General features: G+C 47.6%; 1 protein-coding gene across 1 annotated transcript in view; it reads right to left on the reverse strand.

Annotated features, from left to right (window-relative positions):
* Positions 1-17,134, reverse strand: part of RIPOR1 (RHO family interacting cell polarization regulator 1) — a 2,151,737-nt gene that overhangs the window by 1,623,122 nt on the left and 511,481 nt on the right. The window lies entirely within an intron of this gene.

Genomic DNA, 17,134 nt, shown 5'->3' on the forward strand with positions numbered 1-17,134 from the left:
ACTTGTAATAAGGCGAACGGGCCATCCATCAGGTTTGGAAGGTGTACCCATCCGCCAAAATCTAAATTATGCCTACATTTTCAGTCATTAACCGTGTAAGTGTGTAGCACATGACAATAACATCCTCTGCATGCCTACTGGATTGAAGAGTAGGTGGATGTCTCGTCCTCGCACACAGGACAGAAAAATCCTCTGGTACTTGCACCAAAAGGCTTTCCTTTGCATGCCCCACCTCGGGCTACTGGGAAAGAGCTTTTTCTGCAGTCTGGTTCTTTTTTGTATGAAACATAATCAGTGTGGGATGTTTGTAGGAAATTAGAATCAACTATCAAGCTGGTTATATGGGTTAGCCTATCTCACATAGCTGTATCGGACCACATGTGTGACCATGTGAAGACCCCAATGGTGCTTCACGGACTTAATGCGGTCAGAGTTTAGCCCCAGTCCTTCGTGTACCCCATATGCCTGCCCAGACATGTGGGATACCATTTTCATCAGCAAAGTGAGAATCCAAAGTTTTAGAACTTCCGAATTTGGCAGCAAGTTCTGGAGTTTCCTGTTACAGATAAGAAGTCATCGATAATATTCACTAATACTCTTACATGTGCAGGGCATGCTCGTTAGCAAAAAAGTGAAGAATTTCATGTTAAGGCATACAGCCCTCGATTACCAAGGATTGCTAGTTTTCAAAACTATGAAAGGTTGGTAGGTTTCACTGTGTGGTACTCAAACTGAGGTTAAATAATACAGCCACCCTACTGGGAAGCAAGAAAAAATTCGTTTTTAAACGTATAGGTATAATGTTTGCATGGCATTCTAGGTTAAAAAAAACCTTCTGGGACCCACACAAGCCATTCCACCCTGGAATTACCTGCGTCTCTAGTTTTAAGAAAAGCCCAGGTTTGGGAGGGTACCTTCGTTGCCCACCGATTTCAGGGCCAATAATGCAACCATCCCTCATGGAAAGTGGAATGCATAGTTATGATGTTTGCAGCGCAATCTCTATAGGAAAATGTATTGCCCACACAAGCATTGGTTTACCCTGTTCTTTAGTTTTCAGACAAGCTGAGGGTTGGAATGTTCCCTAGGTGTCTGCCAACCCCAGCCCAAGTAATGTAGCTATGCACATCCCAAGAATCAATGTAAATTCGAAACAAAAATCTGGATGTTTCCACAGTGGGTTTTGGGGGTCTTTCTAGTCCCTGGCAAGAGGCCCACCCACATATGTCAGGTAACAATTTTATTGGGTACAGAGGGAAATGCTGAGTAGTAGGACCTTTGTTGTTCATACCAGATTGTAGAACCTTTGCTCACAGAAATGTGAGGACATTCTGTGATTTCACCCAAAGTCGAACATTTGCAGGGTTTCTGGGTAACAAAAGGTAGTAGTATCCATGCAAGCTCCACTACCCTGAACATCCCTTGGGAGTGCGGATTTCATAAATCTCAGAGGTTTTATGTTTCACTGGATGCAGTTCAATCCAAGCGAAAATACTGTAAGCAACCATCATCACAAAAGTCTATCTTATCCAAACATTATTTACTGTCGTCACATAGTAAGGTTTTTGGGTTTTTCCAGCAGTGGCGGCTCCTCCACTGAGGTGGAGGAGCATCGCCCCACTGCTTTTAGCAGTCCGACCCGTGCCAGACCCTATTGCTATCGATCCCCTTGTGAAAAGCTCACTCAAGCATTGTTATTATCTATTTACGATTACCCAGGAGCTTTGGCTTCCTATAGTAAGTCAGTGTGCACAAAACGCACATTTTGAAGAAACGCCCCCAAAAACACCTGGCATAATTGGTAATGAAAACTTTGCAGTGTCATAAATAACCTAAATTCTTAAACTCAGATTTTTTAGTACAATTAAAAAAGCGCAACTTTCCTTCATACCCATTTATTATTCATTTGATTTTCCCATGTTATGGCGCTATGGAGTGCAGCATGGCCAGAACATATTGAAAAATTAATTTATTAAGCAGACTATACATATAATCTATTACCAGAAGAGCCAGACAGACGAAGGAAACAATATTTTTGCAGATTGTGTTTTAGTCCAAAAACACAAATTAAATCTATGTTGAACATTTCCAGAATTTAGAATTTCGTCCAGATTAGCTTTTTGGGTCCACACCTTATTCCTCCATTTATGGTCTCGCCTAGGCAGCCTGCATGAGCTGTCTCTCCGAGACATCTAGTAATCTATATGCGTGGTGAAACTCTGCCTCTTGCTTGGTAATTTCTCGCCGCTTGCCATTAGTTAACTTTGGCATTTTCTTTGTTAGAGGGCTTATTATTGGCTCTTCATCCAATAGGTAACTTCCGGTTATTCCGGAAAGCAGCACAGCCTAACTACAGTATTGTTATGCTTACATAGCGTAATTGTCTTTGTAGGAAGGTGGATATATGACTATATGGTTACCCCAACTTTTTGCCTAGTATTTAGCTGGTTTTCGACTTAGTTGGCCTGGGATCCTGCTAATCAGGGCCCAGGCTATCTGTTCTCACTGTAAAATGGACTCCATGTACGTTAGGTACATTTCCAATTGGATATTGGGTCACCTTATGAGACCTGTGTAGTGTATCATAGGTACCCAGGGCATAGGTGCATCCAAGGCCTACTAGGGGCTGCAGCACGTATTATGCCACCCCTGGCTGGCCATCCAAACTGACACAACTGGCTGATCACTCAGCTGGGGCAAGGTCGTGTAATCACCCCTTGCTTAGGTATAGTATTCCTATACCTTTTATTATATATAACATAACATGTGTATTTGTAAAGCGCACGTTCACCCTTGGGTATCTTGGCGCTGAATAACAGATGTTTATTGTTACCCAACTCAATGGTACTCATTTTATCGACCTCAGTTGGATGAAAGGCTGAGTGAACCCCCGGGATTCGAACCTGTGACCATGAGGTCGAACACAGGCCCCTGCAATGGACGCATTAGTCCACTGAGCCACCAGACCCGACACATATATACCTATAAAGTCACTCCTATGGCAGGCCTTGAAAATCCTGAAGGCAGAGTGCCTCGTTTTATGTGAGATGGTGCTCTAGCATGAGATGAGCCTGTCTGCAGCTTTCGGAACCATGTCCTTATAGCTGTTCTATGATATAGCCACACCATATACTCTTAAGTGCATTATAATCCTAGCGGTTAATGCTAACTTTGGTTTGGCGATGGGGGTAGCGTTCCACCCTTCTAGAGGGAGAAGACATGTAGTTGTAGCTTCACCCGGTTAAAGTTAAACAGAGCCTTAGTATCACAAAATGGATGCTGTTGCCACAGACACAAGTCTGACCTCCTGCAGCTGGGAGCCCTTCAAGCGAGGGAGGCCTGGACAATAGATTTCCTGCCTTGGGAGGTGCTAGCCCTTCCCCAGACAGGCTATAGTGTATTGGGGCAGGGTGGCTTGAATGAAATGAGACACTGCCTGGGGCACACAAGGTGCTCCATGCATAGCCCGGCTCAAACCAGTTGCTGGGGCACTCCAGCCCCAGCTCTGGCGCAAAACTGGACAAAGGGAAAGGGGTGTAACCACCCCCTTGCCAGGTTCCACCCATAGGAAGGACCTAGCAGGTAATCCAGCCCCTTAGATTAGCATAAAGCTAGGAGCTGAGTCTAGAGGCTTTAGATTATCCTGAACTGAAACTCTGAAACGAAACTCTGGACCTTCGACATTCTACTGCAACTAGAAGACTGAAGAATCTCCCTTGTGGTCAAGGAGTGACCACCCTGTGCAAACAGGCACCATCAGTGACTTGTCGGTTTGCTTTGTCGACGCTCCCGCCGGAGCCCGAAGACTTAGCAATGCAGCCTCTGGACTTCCAGACTTCTCTGACCCCGACCCACATCCACAGCAAAGCTGAGACCCGTGGCGGACACAAGAGACGTGGGGCCAGACTACCTGCAGTACCTGCTTTTTGCTAAACTGTGCCTCTTCTGAGGCGTCCTCGAAGTTGTGCATTGGACCCTGAGAAGTCCAAACCCCGAGCCATAAGTGCACCGAATCTCAGTCCTCCACACTCCACGAGTGCCGCGTGAGGCCTGCTCTTGCATTTCTCCTCAACGCGTCTTTGCGGTTGCTAGCCCGTTGGCTAGTAGCCCTCCTGAGGACATCTTTACGAAACAACACCACTTGCCTGGTTGCTCCTGGCTTGCTCCTGCGTTCCTGCAAAGGGGAAGCTCCCGAGACCTTGCTGGTCTGAACAGAAGCCGATCTTCCCTTCCTGCGTGGGTTGCCTTTGCCAAGGATTGTTGACTCCAATCCGGAAGCCGACACCGCCAAGAGCGAGATCTTTCATGGAACAGTCCGTATCCAGCTCCTGGTTGTTGTCGATGCCTCCTGGTCCACGTGGCTGCAGAGACAAGCTTCACTTCTTCATCTGTTTGCAGCTCGACATCGCTTGGTTCCTTCCTGGTCACTGGCTATTGACCCAGACTCTGTCCCCTCTGCTTTCAGGTTCTTCACTGCTTCGATCCACCCTTGTATCCAACCGGACATCTTCCTTCTGGTCGCCTGCAGCATCTTTGTGCAGTTCTCCATAGGATTCGACGACGAAACCCGACACGAAAGAACACCTATGCACCTGGCTTCCCTGGGTAAGGTAACTCGAGTACTCCGGTGCTCCCGTGGGTAATAACTATCCAAGTGTCCTACTTTAACTGGGTTTTCCCGTAGTCCACCCGGAAGTGTCCGAAATCAACTACTTTGTTAATTGTACGTTCCCATTGAAAGTCTATGAGAACCCGCGTGTGTGTTTAGACACTGCACACGCATCCTGTGAAACTCCTACTTCCTAACCTGTGGTTGTTCAGTGTAGTCCTAGCGATTCCCTAGGCCCTAGGCCTATTCACCTGTTCTGAAGTGGTTCTTATACCATTTACTTAGTATATGGTTCGTGAGGCCCCTAGGGCAGAATTGTATTTGTGCAACTTATAGTATGCTTATTGAGTCACTTGTGCTGTATCTCGAACACTGACCTCATAAAGAGTGCAGAGGGGTTGTTAGTAATAAATACATATATATTTCATATATACCTTGTGTGGTGTCCTTTCATTTGGTATTCAAGGGGTTATCTATAATACTATTATAAAGGATGAACTTTGAACCTTTGAGGCGGGTAAACTTGGGAACCACAGCGCCAATCCACAGACCCGATACATCGTTGTAATCGTCAGGGTGTGCAGATGGACATAGGCTATATAAACGTAATAAATATACGTTATTTAAAAAATTTACAGAAAAAAAAAGTAGTCCCTTGGAAGAAGCGCCGGCCGCGACTTGCGAGCCCGACGTGAGGAGCGCGGGGAGGAGCGGCGTCCAGGAGCGGGAGGTGGACCGGCGGACATGGAGCGGTGAGGAGCGGCGGACAGGCGACGAGGAGCGGCGGACAGGCGGTGAGGAGCGGCGGAGAGGCGGGTAGGAGCGGTGAGCGGCGGATGAGGTAGGTTATTTATTTATTTATTTAGGAGTGGTGAGCGGCTGAAAAATGAAGCAAAAATGAAAATCGTGAGCAAGAGGAAGCAAACGGAGCATTACAAAAGTGAGCCAAGCGGTGCATTACAGGAGGAAAAAGTTACGTGTGCAGGTTACAAAAGAGTACATCGTGAGCAAGAGGAAGCAAACGGAGCCTTACAAAAGTGAGCCAAACGGTGCATTACAGGAGGAAAAGTTACGTGTGCAGGTTACAAAAGCGTAGAAAGTAAACATAGAGGTATAGGAGGAAAAAGGGACGTGTTCAGGTAGCAAGAGGAAGCAAATGGAGCATGAAAAAAGTGAGCCAAACGGTGCATTAATGGAGGAAAAAGTTACGTGTGCAGGTTACAAAAGTGTAGAAAGTAAACATAGAGGTATAGGAGGAAAAAGTGAAGTGTGCAGGTAGCAAGAGGCAGCAAACGGAGCATTAAAAAAGTGAGCCAAACGGGGCATTACAGGAGGAAATAGTTACGTGTGCAGGTTACAAAAGCGTACAAAGTAAACATACAGGTATAATACTGCAATATATGGAGGAAGGCTCCAGGGGACCCACGGACAACGTCGGGGCGGGCGTGGGCCCTGAAGCCTAATTGCTCCCAGACAATGTCGGGACGGGCTGCTAGTTATTGGTAAAACAATTGGCTTCACATGCTCTCTGAAGTATTACCTAAGACTGCTTTGTCCATGCTACCACTAGGATAGCTGGTCTATAAGGTTGACTTTACAACCATCACCATAAGGGTTGTTTGGGCTCAAACAGGTTGCCCACTAAAATAGTGGATATCACATATCAGGCCACCTTCTCACAGTCTTTTTTTAAATAGGGCGCATTACCATGCTCGTGCTACCTTACATTATACGCCTGCCCAAAGAAGAGACTAACATATTTTCATTCAGCGCTTTGCTCGTTTCAGGAGCGCTGTGCTTTATCTACTTGTTTGATCTTTAAACTGTTCGTGTTTTTTATTGCTTTCCCCCATCCTGCTTCGCACAAACACAGAGTTTCCCTCCCCGCACCCCCTCTCTTTCTGTGTGCATCAAGTGAGGCAGCAACAGGCCTGGGTACCTGGTCAGCCACAGAGAACTTTAACGGTGCTCATCCGCCCGCTGGGATGACCTTCGTTCGTTTGCTCCAAGGGACTACACCGCTCTGATGCTCAGGAGGTGTTGTGCCTCTGTGCTGCTGCAGAGCACAGAACAGCTGTGGCAGGGTGATCAACAGAGGAGTCTGGGAAGCTGGAGCCTGGCTGCATTTTTACGTGTGCAGCCATGAGATCTGCTAGACCAAATGGGGCATTCTACCCTCATAGGTGGGGTTCTCTTAACTAGAGGGCAGGTGGGGCACTAAAAAGAAACTGACACTCGAGTCAACAATGACTCTGCATCTCCCAAAGTGTCCATTGGACTGGTCATTGATAATGTAGATGGGAAGCAAATTCTGCAATGCTGAAAACGTCTTGTACCCATTGTTGCAGTCGACAGCCACACAGTCAGCAAACACTTGGAGTGTTGAGGGGCCGTTTCGGTGAGCGCAGCAGCAGGAAATACAATTTGATGCCAGCCCTTTCTAATCAACAACTACAGGCCCTGAAAACAACAGATGGCACCTCGTCCATGTCACATGTGAGTCAGAGTTTGTTGCCTGCCTGTTGTGTTATTTTGTTTTTGTTGTGCTCCTATATGCCCGCCGGCCTCAGCTGGCCTAATTTCAGCTTTGTTAATGAATGCCCGTGGAGACAACCACCACTAGGAGTTTCCCACCCAAGAGCTCATTATTGCATATAGCAGGCAAAGGCTTGGTGGCTACGTGCTCTTGTGAGCCCCAAGGTTCCACCCAGAAGCTTCATCGTAATCTTATGAGCTCACGTTTCAGCAGCCTGATGGAGATGGGCTTGTGTTGGAACGTAACACAGCTTTGGAGCCTCTCTCGTCTGCTGCACCATTACTGATACCCTGTCGCTCTTTGCTGTCATCCAGTGAAAGTAATGCGATCTTCACTTTCACCCTTTTGCTGCTCAACTATGCCTATTGCAGTTCCTTTGCTCTTGTGCAGGCTGCTCTACTCCAGTTCTGCTCTTGCTTAATTGCTCCTTCACACACACTCCTGTCCTAAATTCTGCTTACTCTTTGTTAATTCCTTCCCTCAATTAGTATCGCCTTTTTAGCCCCAGCGTCGTCCTTTCTTGTGTGTTATTGCCCCCTTCCCCTGCTCACTCAGCCGGTGTGCTGCCGCATGATTAGTGAGCCAGTCTTGTTCTTATATGGTACAATTAACACTACCCCCTATACCGTGCATTGTATGGTTGCTCCTTCCATCCCATTCTCAAGTATGTGGTATGTTCATCTTTAGCTCCTCACTATGCTTTCTTTAGCTAATACTGTTCTCCTCCTAATCTGCTTCATATGTATAATGCTGCATTTCTCTTACCGCGGTCCTTCCTGGAGCCTAGGAGTATGAGAGGCCCTCTGCACCCCATTGGTGCTGTCTTTCACTACCTAACTGGGGCATGGGGCTCCTTTTTTTTGTTACTTGCCTTAGGAATGATAGCAACCTTTCTACTCGACTGCTGGTGATTACTGAGTTGCCCAATAAAGCTCCTTTTCTGTACAATCGTACCTGCAGCCTGCATAGTTGGGGAAACAACCTTTACAACGCACTACCATTACAACAAAACTTTTACAACGCAACATCCATTACAACACAACCATTACAACGCATGACACTACAACGCATGTCATTACAACACAGTCATTACAACGCATACCATTACAATGCATAGCATTACAACACATAGTACCCTTACACTATCTGTGAGAAGTTGGCCTGGTATATGATGACCACTAATTCTAGTGAGCACCTTGTACCAGTCCAAACGACCCTTATGGTGATTGGTTGTAAGTCAACCTTATAGACCAGCTATCCTAATGGTAGCGTGGACAAAGCAGTCTTAGGCTAAACTCAAGAGGGCATGTGAAGCCAGTTGTTTTACCATATGCAATCCTTTTAATACTAAATGAAAGGACACCACACAAGTTATATATTATAAAAAGATATGTATTTATTACTAGAATAATCCCCTATACTCTTTATGAGCACAGAAGCACAAGCGTTAAACAAAGAACACAGTATAACATACAATAAGCTGCACAGTTATGGATAGGCCGGGTGGCCACTGAAACCATATAAAGAAAGTGGTATAAGAACCACGTCATGAACAATAAACAGGCCTAGGGCCTTGGGAATCGCTGGGCCTACACTGGACTAACGAAGGTTTGGACATAGGAGGCCCACAGGATGCGGGTGCAGAGTCTATAGGCAACAGCGTTTACCATACAAGTCAATGGTGCGTAAAAATCAGAAAGTTATAGGTTTAGGAGTCTTCCGACTGGACTAGAACTTAGCCACTTTAAACTAGGACACTAGAGGTGTAATCCACTATAGGAGCACCGGAGTTAACTCGTTACCTCACCCACAGAAAGTGGGTGCATAGGTGCCAAAGTGTGTCAGGTTTCGTCGTGAAGTTCTATGGAGCCTGGAGGTGAAGATGCTGCAGGCGACCAGGAGAGAAGAGTCCGGTTGGATCCAAGGGTGGATCGAAGATGTAGAGTACCTGAAAGTAGAGGGGACAGAGTTCAGGTCACTAGCCAGTGACCAGGATGGAACCAGGAAGGAACCAGGCGATGTCGGGTTGCGATCAGGTGATGTCGAGGTGTTTGTCTCCGCTGCCACGTGGACCAGGAAGTATCGACAACGACCAGGAGTTGAACACGGGCTGTCCCACGAAGGCTCTCGCTGTCGGCGGTGTCGGTTCTCGAATCGGAGTCACCAAGCCTTGGCAAATGCAACCCACGCAGGACTCGAAGATGTCTTCTGGATCGGACCGGGAAGGTCAGATCGATGGCTCCTTTTCAGGGGAGCTGGGGCCAGTCTGGAGCAACCAGACCAGCAGTGTAGTTTCGATGGATCGTCGTCACAGAGGCCACTAGCCAACGGGCAAGTGACCGGACAACGCGTCGAGCAGGAAAAGTGCAAAAGGGCTCCACACAGCACTCGGTGAGTGTGGAGAGGTGATCTTTGGAGCACAGGTTGCTCGGGGCTGGGGCTTCTCAAACCCCAAAGCACAGCGTCGAGGGTGCCTCGGGAGCTGCACAGGAAGCACTTCGTCGACTTTTCAAGATGGCCGGTCCCACGTCTCACGTCGCCTCCACAGGTCTAAGCTTTGCTAGGACTGTGAATCGGGCTGTTGGAAGTCTGGGAATCCAGGTCTTGTCAGTCTCTGTCGTTCGAGCTCCGGCGGGAGCAATGGCAAAGAAAGTCTTGATGTGCTGATGGTGCCTGCTTGCACAGGGTGGCCACTCCTTGACCACAATGGAGTTTCTTCAGCCCTCTACGTTGAGTAGGATGTCGAAGGGTCCAGAGTTTCGTTTCAAAGTTTCAGTCAGGATGATCTAGTTTGCATTGGCACAGCTCCTACCTTTATTCCAAATCAAGGGGCTTGATCACCTGATAGCTCCCTCAGGGACCCAGGAAGGGGGTGGTTACACCCCTTTCCCTTTGTCCAGTTTTGCACCAGTGCTGGGGCTGGAGAGCCCCAGCACCGGTTTGAACAGGACTTTGCATTGGACACCTTGTGTGCCCCAGGCAGTGTCTAGTTTCATTCAACTCTCCCTGCTAAAATCCACTATCTCCTGTCTGGGGTGGTGTAACACCTCCCTGTGACAGGAAACCTATTGTCCAGGCCTCCCCTGCCGGAGTTTCGGTCAGCAGCAGGAGGCCAGACTCGTGTCTGTGGCAGCAGCATCCACTTTGTGATGCTGGGGCTCTGGTTAGATTAACCGCGTTTAAGCAAAGTAACATGTCTTCTCCCTCTAGAAGGGTGGAATGCTACCCCCGTCGCAAGGACTGGCGAGGGGGGTAGTATTCCAAAGCGTATGACACCTTACACAACATGTTTTGATAAAGCCAAACCAAAGTTAGCAAGTAACCGCAAGGATTATAATGCACTTAAGAGTATATGGTATGGCAATATCCCAGAACAGCTAAGGGACTTGGTTCCGACAGCTGCAGACAGGCTCAGCTCATGCTAGAGCACCATCTTACATAAAACCAAGCACCCTGCCTCCAGGATTGTTAAGGCCTGCCATAGGAGTGACTAATAGGTAAAAATGTGTCCAGATATAGGGTTAGATATAGGTATACTATATCTAAGCAAGGGGTGATTACACAACCTTGCCCCAGCTGAGTGATCAGCCAGTTGTGTCAGTTTGGATAGCCAGCCAGGGGTGGCAAAAGATATGCTGCAGCCCCTGGTAGGCCTTGGATACAACTATGCCCTGGGTACCTATGGTACACTGTACATGGGCTGATAAGGTGACCCAATACCCAATTGGTAATGTACCTAAAGTACATGGTTGTGAATTTAGAGAGAGAACAGCAGGCTGTGGGTCTAATTAGCAGGCCCACAGCCACATTAAGTCGAAAATCAGTGAAGCAAAAAGCAAAAAATAGGGTGACCATAGGAAAGCAGACCCTACTCTCCTACATAACCCCCCCCCCCCCCCAACGCAGGGACATTAAACTTAACCTTGACCAGATAAGTCTTCATGTTCTAAGTGGAAATACCTGGAGAGGCCATCTGCATTGCCATGGTCAGTCCCTGGTATGTGCTCCACTGTAAAGTCCATCCCCTGTAGGGAAAGGGACCACCTGAGCAGTTTGGGATTCTCACCCTTCATCTGATTTAGCCACAAGAGGGGCTTATGGTCTGTCTGAATTCTGAAGTGAGTGCCAAACAAGTATGGTCTCAACTTCTTCAGGGCCCAAACCACAGCAAAGGCCTCCCTCTCAATGGCTGACCAACGTTTCTCTCTAGGGGTCAGACTTCTCCTTATGAAAGCAATGGGCTGGTCTTGGCCATCTACATTAAGTTGTGAAAGCACAGCTCCCACCCCCAACTCAGAAGCATCTGTTTGGACAATGAACTCTTTGGAGTAGTCAGGACTCTTTAGGATAGGTGCAGAGCACATGGCCTTCTTCAGGTCATCAAATGCCTTTTGACAGCTAACTGTCCACTGAACCTTCTTTGGCTTCTTCTTGGATGTCAGATCATTTAATGGTGTCACAATGGACCCATAGTTCTTTACAAATTTCCTGTAGTACCCAGTCAGGCCCAATAAAGCTCTGACCTGTGTCTGGGTGGTTGGAGGAGCCCAGTCTTGTATGGTCTGGATCTTACTCTCCAGTGGTTGAACCTGACCCCCACCTACCAGGTGGCCCAGGTACACAACCTTGCTCTGCCCTTTCTGGCACCTTGTTGCCTTGATAGTTAGGCCTGCCTTTTTCAGGGCCTCTAAAACCTTCTTCAGGTGGATCAGGTGATCCTCCCAGGTGGAGCTGAAGACAGCAATATCATCAAGATAAGCTGCACAAAAGTCATCTAACCCAGAAAGGACTTGGTTCGCCAGCCTTTGGAATGTGGCAGGTGCATTCTTCAAGCCAAAGGGCATTACACAAATTGATAATGACCTCCAGTGGTTGAGAATGCTGTTTTGGCCTTGGACTCCTCAGCTAACCTGATTTGCCAATAACCAGCTGTCAAATCAAATGTGCTCAGAAACTTGGCAGAAGCCAATCTATCAATGAGCTCATCTGCTCTTGGAATGGGGTGAGCATCTGTCCTAGTGACAGCATTGAGACCTCTATAGTCCATACAAAACCTAATTTCTCTTTTTCCATCTTTGGTATGGGGTTTTGGCACAAGGACTACTGGGCTGGCCCAGGGACTCTCTGATGGCTCAATCACTCCAAGCTCAAGCATTTTTTGCACCTTAGTCTTTATACAATCCCTGACATGGTCAGGTTGCCTGTAGATTTTACTCTTCACAGGCAGACTGTCACCAGTGTCCACCTCATGGGTGCACCAGTTAGTCTGACTAGGTGTCAAGGAAAACATGTGTCTGAAAGATTGTATAACTTGTCTACAGTCCTGCCGCTGCTGGTCAGTGAGGCTGCCAGCTAAGGCCACACCATCAACTGAACCATCATCAGGGTTGTGGGATAACAGGTCTGGGAAAGGGTCACTCTCTTCCTCCTGCTCCCCATCTGTAGCCATGAGCAAGCCCATGTCTGCCCTGTCCACAAATGCTTTCAATCTGTTTACATGGAGCACCCTGTGGGAGCTCCTAAGGGTGCAAGGTCCACCAAGTAGGTGAGCTCTCCCTTTTTCTCTATTATGGTGTGGGGTCCTGACCATTTGTCTTGGAGAGCTGCTGGGCCCACTGGCTCCAACACCCACACCTTCTGTCCTGGCTGGTACTCAGTCAGCACAGCCTTTTGGTCATGCCAAGCTTTTTGGAGTTCTTGGCTAGCCTCAAGGTTTTTGGATGCTTTGCCCATGTATTCAGCCATCCTGGAGTGGAGACCAAGTACATAGTCCACTATGTCAAGTTTAGACTTTTTGAGAGGTAACTCCCATCCTTCCTTCACAAGACACAAGGGACCCCTTACAGGATCCCCAAACAAAAGCTCAAAAGGGCTGTAGCCAACCCCCTTTTGTGGGACCTCTCTGTGAGCAAAGAGAAGGCAGGGTAAAAGGATGTCCCATCTTCGCCTAAGCTTTTCAGGTAATCCTTTCATCATCCCTTTCAGGGTCTTGTTAAATATTTCAACAAGCCCATTGCACTGTGGATGGTAGGGTGTAGTGAACTTGTAGTTAACACCACACTCTTTCCACATTGCTTTTAGATATCCAGACATGAAGTTGGCACCTCTGTCTGAAAGTACCTCCTTTGGAAAGCCCACTCTGGAGAATACTCCAAGTAGGGCCCTTGCCACAACAGGAGCTGTTGTGGTCCTTAGGGGTATTGCCTCTGGATACCTGGTGGCATGATCCACTACCACCAGTATAAATCTGTGCCCAGATGCTGTTAGGGGGTCCATTGGTCCAACAATGTCTATCCCCACTCTTTCAAAGGGTACCTCCACCACAGGTAGTGGTATAAGGGGGGCCTTTGTGGTGCCACCTGATTTGCCACTGGCTTGGCAGGTGACACAGGAGCGACAACACTCCTTGGTATCTTCTGACATGTGAGGCCAGTGAAAGTGAGGGACAAGCCTGTCCCAATTCTTGTTCTGGCCTAAGTGTCCTGCTAGATGAATATCATGTGTCAAGGTTAGAAGGAAGCCCCTAAATTGCAGAGGTATGACCAACATCCTTGCAGCACCAGGCTTGGGGTCTCTAGCCTCTGAATAAAGGAGCCCATCATCCCAGTACAGTCTATGGGTACCTTGAGCATTCCCAGCAGCCTCAGCAGCAGCCTGCTGTCTGAGGGGTTCAAGAGAAGGGCAAGTTAATTGAGCCTGCCCCAGATCTGCCCTTGAGGGTCCCCCTGTCCCCAGAAACTCAACCTTATCAGGTTCAAGCTCTTCCAGGACAGTCTCCTCTTGGATCACAGAATCAGCCTCCTGTGAGGACTGATCCTCAACCTGGGGCAAGTGGGAAGGCACTGCCTTTACCCTCTTGCTCTTTCTCTTGGGTTGTGTCTGGTCTATTGTTCCAAGATCCAGCACAGGTTCAGGTAAGCACTTTTTGGCCTGTGACCAGGTCACAGCAAGGACATGTGCTGAAATACCTAGCATCTCTGCATGAGTCCTGTACTCCACTTCTGACCACATAGAGTCCTCTAGATCATTGCCCAAAAGACAGTCAACTGGGAGGTCTGCACTTACCACAACTCTCCTGAGGCCAGTTACCCCTCCCCAGGAGAAATTAACAATTGCCATACTATGGGGAGTAGTGACATTGCTAGAATTGGTCACCAGGTAATTATCACCCAGTATTAGTTGTCCAGGGTCCACAAAGTTAGGTGTGACCATAGTGACACTGGCACATGTGTCCCTGTAAGCTTGAGCCACCTTACCATTAATCAAAGGCGTCTGCCTGTACTTGCCCAGAGTACTGGGACTCATAGTAGGGGACATATCCATGTCCCCCTCGCAGATCAAGACTGCCTGAGTAGGAACTCTGACTAGGCCAGACTCCATCTCAGTACCCATGGTTAACCCCACTATACCTTTAGTTTGTGGGCTGACACTGCTGACTGTACTAGGGGGGGGGCAGTTGCCTTAGGGGCTGCAGTGGCAGGGGCTCCACCTTTCTTAGTGCACTCACTAAACCAGTGAGAAACTGACTTACAGTAATTACACCAAGGTTTCTTTTGGCCATCATTCTTCTTTTTCTTTCCATTTTGGGACCCCCCCTCCTTAGTATTATTTTGGGGGCCTGAAGAAGACTTCTGGTCTTTTTTGTTTCTGATCTCCACCCTTCTGGCCTGCCTTCTTTTGATCACCACCTTGGTTCTGGGGCTTCTGCTTAACCCTGGTTCTGACCCATTTGTCTGCCTTCTTTCCCAATTCTTGGGGAGAGGTCAGATCTGAGTCAATCAGGTGTTGATGCAACAACTGGTTCTGGCAATTATTAAGGATCTGTTCTCTCATTATTAGATTGTACAATCCTGTATAGTCTGTAACTTTTCTTCCCAGCAACCAACCTTCCAGAGCCTTAGTGGCACAATCAACAAAATCAGTCCAGTCCTGAGTCTGAGCTTTTTGTGTATCTCTGAACAACAACCTGTATTGCTCAGTGGTTAGTCCAAACCCCTCAGTAAGAGCACTCTTCAGGACAGAGTAGTTTTTAGCATCCTCAGGTCTAACAGCGAGGAGCTTGTCTCCCCCTTTTTCTGAAAAGGAGAGCCTCAAGATTGCTGCCCACTGATCCTGAGCAACCTGCTGTACCATGCAGGCTCTCTCAAGAGCAGTTATCCATTTGTGGATATCATCCCCATCTCTGTAGGGGGGCACAATCTTACTCAGGTTTCTATGATCATAGGACCTGTCTTTATCCTTAGGGATACTGCTGCCACCAGTGGAATCTAATCCACTTAACTTTTGCTCCCTTGCTAAAGCAAGTTTAGCTTGGGCTAGGGCTATCTCTTCTTTCTCAATCTGAAGTTGGACAGCTCTCATCCTAGCCTCATGTTCTTTTCTCTGGGGGGAAGTCATTCCCCTTTGAGATCCCCTGGAGGCATTAGACTGGTTAGATTCCCTGGAAGGAGATCTAACCCTTCTATTGCCAGGGTTAAGTCTACTGTTGGGCCGGGGGAGGTGGGACACCTCTCCATCCCCATGTAGGCTTACAATGGCCCTGCTCAAGCTTCTAACCTGACCTTGGTCATCTCCCTGATCATCTGACTCATCTCCATCCTCATCGTCTACCTCTTCAGGATCAACTTCTAGGGTATGGGTCTCATCTTCTCTGGGGGTCCCTTTTCCTATCTTACCTGAAGGACCTGTCTCAGGCTCCTTCTGAAGATCAGCTTTCTCTAGGATTGCTATGAGGATAGGGATGGTAGGGTTGTGACCCTTTTTCAGCCCCCTTGCAGTGCACAAGGCACTCAAGTCCTTGAAGCTGAGATTTTCATAACTGGCTGGTGCCTTGTGAGGGTCACCCACAGGTAGAGAACTAGATGGTTCACCTGTGCCAGGCATGACTAGTGAGGTGTAAGTGGTGCACTTACCTACACTATGTGTTTACCTACTGGAACCTCTCTAGAGGTTGTAGTCAGGGTGTGCTAAGCCCTTTGGTCTACAACCACTAAGTTCAGTAGAACTTAAGTATGTTAAGCTTTGTTTATATGTACCTAAGGTACTTGATGTGATCTTTCAAATGATATTGTCAAAGATTACAATTGGTAAAACAAACAGCAAGCTCAAATCCCAACCGCTGCACACCAATGTGAGAAGTTGGCCTGGTATATGTAGACCACTAATTCTAGTAAGCACCTTGTACCAGCCCAAACAACCCTTATGGTGATTGGTTGTAAGTCAACCTTATAGACCAGCTATCCTAATGGTAGCGTGGACAAAGCAGTCTTAGGCTAAACTCAAGAGGGCATGTGAAGCCAGCTGTTTTACCATATGCAATCCTTTTAATACCAAATGAAAGGACACCACACAAGTTATATATTATAAAAATATATGTATTTATTACTAGAATAATCCCCTATACTCTTTATGAGCACAGAAGCACAAGCGTTAAATAAAGAACACAGTATAACATACAATAAGCTGCACAATTATGGATAGGCCGGGTGGCCACTCAAACAATATATTAAGAAAGTGGTATAAGACCCACATCACGAACAATGAATAGGCCTAGGGCCTTGGGAATCGCTGGGCCTACACTGGACTAACGAAGGTTAGGACATAGGAGGCCCACAGGATGCGGGTGCAGAGTCTATAGGCAACCGCGTTTACCATACAAGTCAATGGTGCATAAAAATCAGAAAGTTATAGGTTTAGGAGTCTTCCGACTGGACTAGAACTTAGCCACTTTAAACTAGGACTCTAGAGGTGTAATCCACTATAGGAGCACCGGAGTTAACTCGTTACCTCACCCACAGGAAGCAGGTGCATAGGTGCCAAAGTGTGTCGGGTTTCGTTGTGAAGTTCTATGGAGCCTGGAGGTGAAGATGCTGCAGGCGACCAGGAGAGAAGAGTCCGGTTGGATCCAAGGGTGGATCGAAGATGTAGAGTACCTGAAAGCAGAGGGGACAGAGTTCAGGTCACTAGTCAGTGACCAGGATGGCACCAAG

Source organism: Lissotriton vulgaris, chromosome 12 (genome assembly GCF_964263255.1).
Source record: "Lissotriton vulgaris chromosome 12, aLisVul1.2, whole genome shotgun sequence".
NCBI lineage: Eukaryota > Metazoa > Chordata > Amphibia > Caudata > Salamandridae > Lissotriton > Lissotriton vulgaris.